This window comes from Coregonus lavaretus (genome assembly GCF_964263955.1).
Source record: "Coregonus lavaretus genome assembly, chromosome: 14".
NCBI lineage: Eukaryota > Metazoa > Chordata > Actinopteri > Salmoniformes > Salmonidae > Coregonus > Coregonus lavaretus.
Genome location: NC_140001.1, coordinates 37442590 through 37453149, shown reverse-complemented (window position 1 = coordinate 37453149; position 10560 = coordinate 37442590).

The following is a 10560-nucleotide window of genomic DNA, read 5'->3' as shown; positions in this document are numbered from 1 at the left end:
CCAAATTGGTGAAGTGAAAAAAATTAATAAAAAATAAATAACGGAAAAGTGGTGCGTGCATATGCATTCACCCCCTTTGCTATGAAGCCCCTAAATAAGATCCGGTGCAAACAATTATCTTCAGAAGTCACATAATTAGTTAAATAAAGTCCACCTGTGTGCAATCTAAGTGTCACATGATCTGTCACATGATCTCAGTATATATATATACACCTGTTCTGAAAGGCCCCAGAGTCTGCAACACCACTAAGCAAGGGGCACCACCAAGCAAGCGGCACCATGAAGACCAAGGAGCTCTCCAAACAGGTCAGGGACAAAGTTGTGGAGAAGTACAGATCAGGGTTGGGTTATAAAAAAATATCTGAAACTTCGAACATCCCACGGAGCACCTTTAAATCCATTATTAAAAAATTGAAAGAATATGGCTCCACAACAAACCTGCCAAGAGAGGGCCGCCCACCAAAACTCACAGACCAGGCAAGGAGGGCATTAATCAAGCAACAAAGAGACCAAAGATAACGCTGAAGGAGCTGCAAAGCTCCACAGCGGAGATTGGAGTATCTGTCAAGCCGTACACTCCACAGAGCTGGGCTTTACGGAAGAGTGGCCAGAAAAAAAGCCATTGCTTAAAGAAAAAAATAAGCAAACACATTTGGTGTTCGCCAAAAGGCATGTGGGAGACTCCCCAAACATATGGAAGAAGGTACTCTGGTCAGATGATACTAAAAGCTTTTTGGCCATCAAGGAAACAATATGTCTGGCGCAAACCCAACACCTCTCATCACCCCGAGAACACCATCCCCACAGTGAAGCATTGTGGAGGCAGCATCATATGCTTTGGGGATGTTTTTCATCGGCAGGGACTGGGAAACTGGTCAGAATTGAAGGAATTATGGATGGCGCTAAATACAGGGAAATTCTTGAGGGAAACATGTTTCAGTCTTCCAGAGATTTGAGACTGGGATGGAGGTTCACCTTCCAGCAGGACAATGACCCTAAGCATAATGCTAAAGCAACACTTGAGTGGTTTAAGGGGAAATATTTAAATGTCTTGGAATGGCCTAGTCAAAGCCCAGACCTCAATCCAATTGAGAATCTGTGGTATGACTTAAAGATTGCTGTACACCAGCGGAACCCATTCAACTTGAAGGAGCTGGAGTAGTTTTGCCTTGAAGAATGGGCAAAAATCCCAGTGGCTAGATGTGCCAAGCTTATAGAGACATACCCCAACAGACTTTCAGCTGTAATTGCTGCAAAAGGTGGCTCTACAAAGTATTGACTTTGGGTTATGCACGCTCAAGTTTTCTGTTTATTTGTCTTATTTCTTGTTTGTTTCACAATAAAAAATATTTTGCATCTTCAAAGTGGCAGGCATGTTGTGTAAATCAAATGATACAAACCCCCAAAAAATCAATTTTAATTCCAGGTTGTAAGGCAACAAAATAGGAAAAATGCCAAGGGGGGTGAATACTTTCGCAAGCCACTGTATATCATAGAGACACACTGACGGTTCCACAGTCACCAGATCTACACTGCAACCCTCATCAATCACACAGTCACTTTCACAGAAACACATGACATCCTACAGTATATGGTACACAGAAGATATGGATGTGGATGAGAGTCTGCATGCATCCCAAATGGCACCCTAGTCCCTATATCTTGCATTAATTTTGACCAGAGCCCCAATGTAGTGCATTATGTAGGGGATATGGTGCCATTTGGAACACTGTTTTGCATGAATACATGTTGGTAGATTAATCAGGTCATTGTGACAGGCCCCCTTAGCATCAGTCTGCTTGTACTTCACTTTAATTGAGAGTGAATCTCGGTATACAAACAACAAATCTCTGTCTCTAAATTGAATTTCATAGTGTTTGGATTCAATTTGTGTTAACAAATCAGATTTCTTAGTTGGTCTATTTTAGCTTTGTCACTGAGCTAAGAGCTGCAAAAAAGTATGACATTTAGAAGGCACATAGAGGTTAGAAAAGCAGTGTTAGTGGACGTCCCAAATGGCCCCCTATTCGCTATATAGTGCATTACTTTAGATGAGGGCCCAAAGGTCAAAAGTATGGCACTATGAATGGAATAGTGTGCCAATTAGGACACAGGCCTTAGTTATGTGATTCCTGTGGAAAGGCCTGTTATCACACTAAACTAGTTTGACCTTTGACTAGCGTCTGACCACAGAGACCTTTATGGGAAACACCACAAGTAGGACCGCCCTACTGACGTCCCACCTACAGATAAGGAATGTGTGTTATGAGACTTTAACAGTGAGATCAGTTCACACCAGGGTGAGACTATTCCTCAGGGGAATGACTCTCTTTCTGAGGAAGTCCAACAGATCTGACTGCTTTCTTAGTTCAGGGCAGAGAGAGCGGAAGAGGGTTTCTAGTGGATATTCTGTGTGATAAATGTGGGCCACAGAGAGAGAGTCAGAGGCATCTGAACTAAACATTTCAGCAAAGTCATTTCCGGACTGAGATGAAATCACATCAACAGGTCTGAAGGGATTACACAACCTTCACACAGATACGCAACCGACACAAGTTTCACTACAGAGATTCTGACTATCGTGCTGCACCCTCTCACACGCAAAGAAAGTGACTCTGCCACAGGAGCCCTGATGCTTCCTGCATACGTCTGCAGTTCTGTGATCAACACAGGAACAGTATGGAGAGATCATGTTGTGTGGCTCTACAGCTGATCAATAGGTCTGAAACATACAGCACCCTGCCAGACCACACATATCTGTGGTGCTGACTGTGCTCAGTATCAACTATAGGTCACCTCATATAGGTGGAATATGCCAAAGACACTGTCATTTTATGTTTAAAACGTACAGTACCAGTCAAAGGTTTGGACACACCTCATTCAAGAGTTTTTCTTTATTTTTACTATTTTTTACATTGTAGAATAATAGTTAAGACATCAAAACTATGAAATAACACATATGGAATCATGTAGTAACCAAAAAAGTGTTAAACAAATCAAAATATATTTTATATGTGAAATTCTTCAAATAGCCACCCTTTGCCTTGAAGACAGCTTTGCACACTCTTGGCATTCTCTCAACCAGCTTCACCTGGAATGCTTTTCCAACCGTCTTGATGAAGTTCTCACATATACTGAGCACTTGTTGGCTGCTTTTCCTTCACTCTGCGGTCCGACTCATCCCAAACCATCTCAATTGGGTTAAGTGTGCCTTGAATTCTAAATAAATCACAGACAGTGTCACCAGCAAAGCACCCCCACACCATAACACCTCCTCCTCCATGTTTTACGGTGGGAACTACACATGCGGAGATCATCCGTTCATCCACACTGCGTCTCACAAAGACACGGTGGTTTGAACCAAACATCTCCAATTTGGACTCCAGACCAAAGGACAAATTTACAGCAGTCTAATGTCCATTGCTCGTGTTTCTTGGCCCAAGTAGGTCTCTTCTTATTATTGGTGTCCTTTAGTAGTGGTTTCTTTGCAGCAATTCGACCATGAAGGCCTGATTCACACAGTCCCCTCTGAACAGTTGATTTTGAGATGTGTCTGTTACTTGAACTCTGTGAAGCATTAATTTGGGCTGCAATTTCTGAGTCTGGTAACTCTAATGAACTTATCCTCTGCAGCAGAGGAAACTCTGGGTCTTCCATTCCTGTGGCGGTCCTCATGAGAGCCAGTTTCATCATAGCGCTTGATGGTTTTTGTGACTGCACTTGAAGAACTTTCAAAGTACTTGACATTTTCCGTATTGACTGACCTTCATGTCTTAAAGTAATAATGGACTGTTGTTTCTCTTTGCTTATTTGAGCTGTTCTTGCCATAATATGGACTTGGTATTTTACCAAATAGGGCTATCTTCTGTATACCACCCCTACCTTGTCACAACACAACTGATTGGCTCAAACGCATTAAGAAGGAAAGAAATTCCACAAATTAACTTTTAAGAAGGCACACCTGATAATTGAAATGCATTCCAGGTGACTACCTCATGAAGCTGGTTGAGAAAATGCCAAGAGTGTGCAAAGCTGTCATCAAGTCAAAGGGTGGCTACTTTGAAGAATCTCACATATAAAATATGTTTAGATTTGTTTAACACTTTTTTGGTTACTACATGATTCCAATTGTGTTATTTCATAGTGTTAATATCTTCACTATTATTCTACAATATAATGAATTGTAAAAATAAAGAAAACCTTTGAATGTGTAGGTGTGTCCAAACATTTGACTGGTAGTATATGCATGTGCTATGTATGGCGGTCTGTCTGAGTTTGGGTTACTGCTAAGCCTGTAGTTAGTGGCCTGAGAGTCCAAATCATGTATAACTCAATTTGCATGAACAGCTGAAATGCTTTCTAGAGAAAGAGAGAAAAATAGAGAGAGATAGAAAGAAAGAAAGAAAGAAAGAAAGAAAGAAAGAAAGAAAGAAAGAAAGAAAGAAAGAAAGAAAGAAAGAAAGAAAGAAAGAAAGAAAGAAAGAAAGAAAGAAAGAAAGAAAGAAAGAAAGAAAGAAAGAAAGAAAGAAAGAAAGAAAGAAAGAAAAATGTATACTTTCATTGAGAACATTTCTGCCAGGAATAAGATAGGTAATTGCATCAGTGTTACAGTTCCTCTGTCTCTTATACAATGTATTTATTCAGAAAAATCCCATCATATTTTCTTGTTACTGTATATCATTGTTTGATCATGTGGGTGGGACCTCTAGTATCTCACATTAACCCACTATTGGACTAGATCTTAGTACCAGCAGCCTAAAGCAAAGACCATAGCTTCCACGGGAGTGACCAGCAACTGATCAACTAACCTGGAAATCCTAACTAATCAGTCAATCACATTTATTTTAGAAACCCATTTTACATTAGCAGTTGTCACTAACTGACGTAGGCCTATTGACCATCCATTGACATCCATTTCCTCTGCAAACGAAAAAAAAAAACGATTTTAATTAAGTGTGGAACAATGTACACTATACACAGTGCTTACTTAGCTATAATCCCCTGAAACTCAAACTAATTCCCAGTGCCTAATCAAATGTACTAGGATTATGAGAAAAACGTTTAAAAAAATAACAAGTTGTGATGCAGAGCCGGTGTACATGCAATCACACAGCCCTAGGCCTGGTTCCCAGAATGATCAGGACTAGGGTTCCGTCTCAAATGGCATCCCATTCCCTATGTAGTGCACTACTTTTGACCAGGGTCCATAGGGGTCTGGTCAAAAGTAGTGCACTTTATAGGGAATAAGGTGTCATTTGGGACACAAACAAGGTCTAAGTGGCTGACTGAATCAGATAGGCTGCCATATAGTCAACAAATGAGTCCATAAGTATTCAATAATGTACTGGGATGAGGTGTTTAATTTAACCAATCAAACCACACCCAGTCAGGTGAAAAAGATGGAGGCATTCCTTGAATCAAAGCATGGACCAATACTTTCTGGATCGATTGCTTACTGTCCTTGTTTTGTTCACAAATTGGGAGCTCTTCATCAATAAACTCAGAGTTTCATAACACAAAGATAGGCTGTCTTCTACCATCATTCCAAGAGGCAAGAACTTGTTGAATTCAACAAATGATGGTCACATGAAAGCAACACGTGAATTTAGCACAGTATCTGTTGCAAGAACAGACCATATCAACATGTCAGACAGTAACCATAAATATGTGAAGATACAGTACCTCTGGAGGATACAGTAAAACAGGGTTCTATATAAAGAAGTAGCTAGACCGTAATGCTGTGCAGTACATGCATTCGCCATTAATGGCCATGCAGCGAGAGCATCAGAAAAGGGCCATGCGTCCCCTTGAATCCATTGAATTATTTGGAGGGCATTCTCAGCTCTGCCTCACGCATCTTTTCACCTCCATTGTTAGTCTATAACTCTATCCATTTAGGCCTTTCTCAGGCTGTCACAGACTCTGCACTGGTTCATCGCCTCAATGGGAGGCATGGTAGCAGGTACCCAGGGTTTAATTATTAAGGAGCTGCAGTAGAATACCTACCTGGTACAAAGCCTAACTCCAACCTCTATATTCCATGTATTAGGCTACTCCCAATGAACACTATCCAGTCCAGCCAAAACTATGTAAGCGCATATACACTGAGTGGACAAAACATTAAGAACACCTTCCTAATATTGAGTTGCATCCCTCCTTTTTCCCTCAGAACAGCTTCAATTATTCGAGGCATGGACTCTACAAGGTGTCGAAAGCGTTCCAGAGGGATGCTGGCCCATGTTGACTCCAATGCTTCCCACAGTTGTCAAGTTGGCTGGATGTCGTTTGGGTGGTGGACCATTCTTGAGACACATGGGAAACTGTTGAGGGTGAAAACCCCAGCAGCATTGCAGTTCTTGACACAAACTGGTGCGCCTGGCACGTACTACCATACCCTGTTCAAAGGCACTTAAATCTTTTGTCTTGCCCATTCACCCTCTGAATGGCACACATACACAATCCATGTCTCAATTGTCTCAAGGCTTAAAAATCCTTCTTTAACCTGTCTCCTCCCCTTCATCTACACTGATTGGAGTGGATTTAACAAGTGACATCAATAAGGGATCATAGTTTTCACCTGGATTCACCCGGTCAGTCTATGTCATGGAAAGAGCAGGTGTTTTGTACACTCAGTGTAACATTGCTTAGATGCTATAGGATAAAAAATATACATATTATAATTTAATTAAATATACAGTATAAGCAGGGAAGAAACAGTATAAAAGGCACCCTTACTTTGATGATGAAGCCTTGTTTACAAATTATACTGATGCAGACCATGCAGGCCCACAACACACTGTAGTTGTTAACAGTTGTGGAAACGCTGGCTTTGCTCAACATGGATCAACTGTGCACTAAATGCTTTCCGGCAGCATAATGACTTTTGAGAACAACAGAGCATTGTGGGATGGGAGGGAGTAGGCTGGATGCTGTACTGTATGGGAGGTCACACAAAATGTCAGCAGGACACAATATAGCTCTGTCCCTCTCCAACTTGTGCGTGTCCTAAACGGCACCCTATTCCCTATATAGGGCACTGCTTTTGACCAGGTCATTCATAGGGCTCTGGTCAAAAGTAGTGCACCATATAGGGAATAGGGTGCCATTTCAGACACAGCTTTGTCCTATCATCTACCGTGCAGTGGTCAAACAACCAACTGGAGCTAGGGTTTGTTTAGGAATTGACATTTAGTGAGGGAGGATGTATTAGGAACGTTGGGAGGGTAAATGACAGTCTGTTTCCTGGACAGTCTTGGACGGGAAACGCTTATAGGAAGGAACACCATAATTTGAAAGTCATCGGTCAGGTGAGGGAAGAGTGGCGTGTCAGTGGGAAGAAATGAAAAAACCTCATAGAAATAGTTTTGGGTGTTTAAATACACCACTCGATACATAATAAAAAATATGCCGTACATCAGTGAAAAACATATATAGTGAGTCCCAAATGGCCCCCAATTCGTAATAGAGTGCACAAGTAGTGTTGCCATTTGGGATGGAACCATAACAGATGACAACAGACTTACAGAAACCTGAGGTTATCCCCATGCATCATTCACTATGTAACATACACTGTGACATCTGTGTGTGAGCTTTGGCTAAGAAGTTAAAAGGACAGAACATACACGTTGTAAGTCAGTCTGTCTATTTGCCCAGCACTATGGGAATCCTGGTTCTGAGGAGGACAGACAAAAAGCCTCAACCCCTCTGATTACATAATCATAAACAACAACAAACCCAGAGAGAAGAGTGGGATTTATTTGGTCCCTGCATGCCAGCCCCTCCCTGCTCTGAGTCCTCTCTCCTGACTCCACCTCCCCTCCATTTCTCTCCCCTCATCTCCCTTTGCCCTCCCCTCCCCTCTGCTCCAATGTACTGACCCCCACCACAGACAGGCTTCACATGAACCAGACCATTTGTTTCTGTGCTGGTCAGATGGCAAACAGAAACATAAAAAGGCCCTGCACATTCTCTATCGCTTCTGTGAAAAAGTATGCACTCACTACTGTAAGTCGCTCTGGATAAGAGCGTCTGCTAGATGACTAAAATGTAAAATGTTCAGTAAACATCCACTTAACAACCACAAGCAACCACTTTAACAGAAAACAACAATTTACAGCAAGTCTTCAGGGCACATATTCATAAACCACCTCAGGGTAGGAGTGCTCTGATCAAGGATCAAGTTAGCATTTTTGATTACCGATATAATGACTGGACAAGGGGACCTGATCCTAAATCAGCACTCCTACTCTGGCATGGCTCCAAAGGCTATTTTAGATGCTCAAGTCTCTAACATGCCTGTGCATCACTCTCATCTCATTTATTTAGCTGGAGTCTGTTTAGAGAATGAGTCTCTGATCAGGATAGATGTATACAGGTAACAGGGTAACAGGACACTTCCCTGACTCAACATCTCTGAACAAGGTTAGGATATGCTGAGGAGAGGAGTTTCTATATTAGGACAATGCACCCTATTCCTTTATGGGCTCTGGTCAAAAGTAGTACACTATATAGGGAATAGGGTGCCATTTGAGACACTCATTAGTCACACTATAGGAGAGACTCAATATCTAAACAAGGATACAGGGTTAGAAACTGAAGCTCCATGCACATACGCTATAATCACAAACACTGGGAAGCAGGCAAAATGTTTGATTTAACTGATAATTTAGGATATAAAACAATTATGTCTGAAGCCTCATTTACACCTTGTGCTAACATGTGAGTTTCGTGATCTGAGCAATATGATCCAATCACTATTTGATCAAGGTTTATCGAGCATTACAATGTGTCTCTGATCCGTCCACTGTGTCCACATTGTGACCAGATTAACTGGTGCCTCCCTGCAAATTATTTGACAAATATTATTTTGATATAATATGAATGTATTTATTTTAAGACAATTACTGATGCCATAAGTCAATGGTGCTACCTGTCAATGATTTTAGAGGCCGGTATAATGATGATTTAAATGGTCTGACCCTCCAGATCTGTTTACACTTGATTGATATCCAGGCACAATACATGCTGACTACCTCCGGAGGTGGTGAGGAAGATCTGATCACAATCAGATCACAATGTGTCTTTTAATCGTCTACACCTGTCTAAAAATATGAGCACAATCAGAATGTGGACAAGATCAGAACAAAGGATGCATGTTAGCACCAGGTATAAACAGGGCTTAAAGGGTATTCTGTCTGAGGAAGTATCAATCAGACTCATAGGCATATGATTAGGAGTAAAAATAGGCCTTAGGATCCAAATTCAAAGCACTACTTCTGTAAAGCTGTGAAATGTTCCTATATTATACATAGTTGTCACAGGAGAATCATAGGATATGACAGCTGGGGATTTTTAAAGTGTATTTCCATTGCAAGGGAAATTAGAAGGGCTAAGAAAAAAATGGTAGTTTTTACAGTACTTACTCCATTGATTTAATAAGCTATTCATATGCATCTTGAGGATGGGTGAAAATGCACTGGCCGTCAGTCAGTACAATACCCAAGCCAGCTGGGCAGTAGCTATAGTCTTTATCCAGAAGCTGGGGAAAACCACATACATGCAACAATGAGCACACTCACACAGACCCAGGACTGTTACTGTGCAGTGACAAACACTAAGCTTTTCTTTCATGCAGGCAACATTTAGAGGCAGACATAAACATGAATTCAATTGGCAACCTGTTTCATTCACTTATTTTGAAATTTTTTAGTAATTAACTCTTAAACGCTAAAGTCTAGGTATCTTATTTGTATTAAATACATCAAATATTGAAACACAATGGCATTGCACATCTCACTAGTAATATCCTCACTTTGATGAGGTTTTAATGTAATGTCCCTCTTTTCATTTTCATGTCCAAATCATCCTAAAGTATCAAAAAATGACTATGTAACTTTATTAATAGATGATTTGGACATGATTTGGAAACTGCTAATTTAGGTACCATTGATTGCATTAATTAAAAACTGATTACAATTTATTTCTCTAAACAAGTGGATAATTTATCTTTAGGCTCCCTAATGTTATATAAACAGTGCTTTCAGAAAGTATTCACACCCCTTGACTTTTTCCACATTTTGTTATGTTACAAGGTAGGATTAAAATGGATTTCTTAGCTCTATTCAATTTATTTTTATCCTTAAAAACTCCCTAGTCCTTGCCGATGACAAGCATACCCATAACATGATGCAGCCACCACCATACTTGAAAATATGAAGAGTGGTACTCAGTGATGTGTTGTGTTGGATTTGCTGCAAACATAAAGCTTTGTAATCAGGAAACAAAATATATTCTTTGCCACATTTTTTGCAGTATTACTTTAGTACGTTATTGCAACCAGGATGTTTTGGAATATTTTTATTCTGTACAGGCTTCCTTCTTTTCAGTCTGTAATTTATGTTAGTATTGTGGAGTAACTACAACGTTGTTGATCCATCCTCAGTTATCTCCTATAGCCATTAAACTCTGTATCTGTATTAAAATCACCATTGGCCTCATGGTGAAATCCCTGAGCAGTTTCCTTCCTCTCCAGCAACTGAGTTAGGAAGTATGTCTGTATCT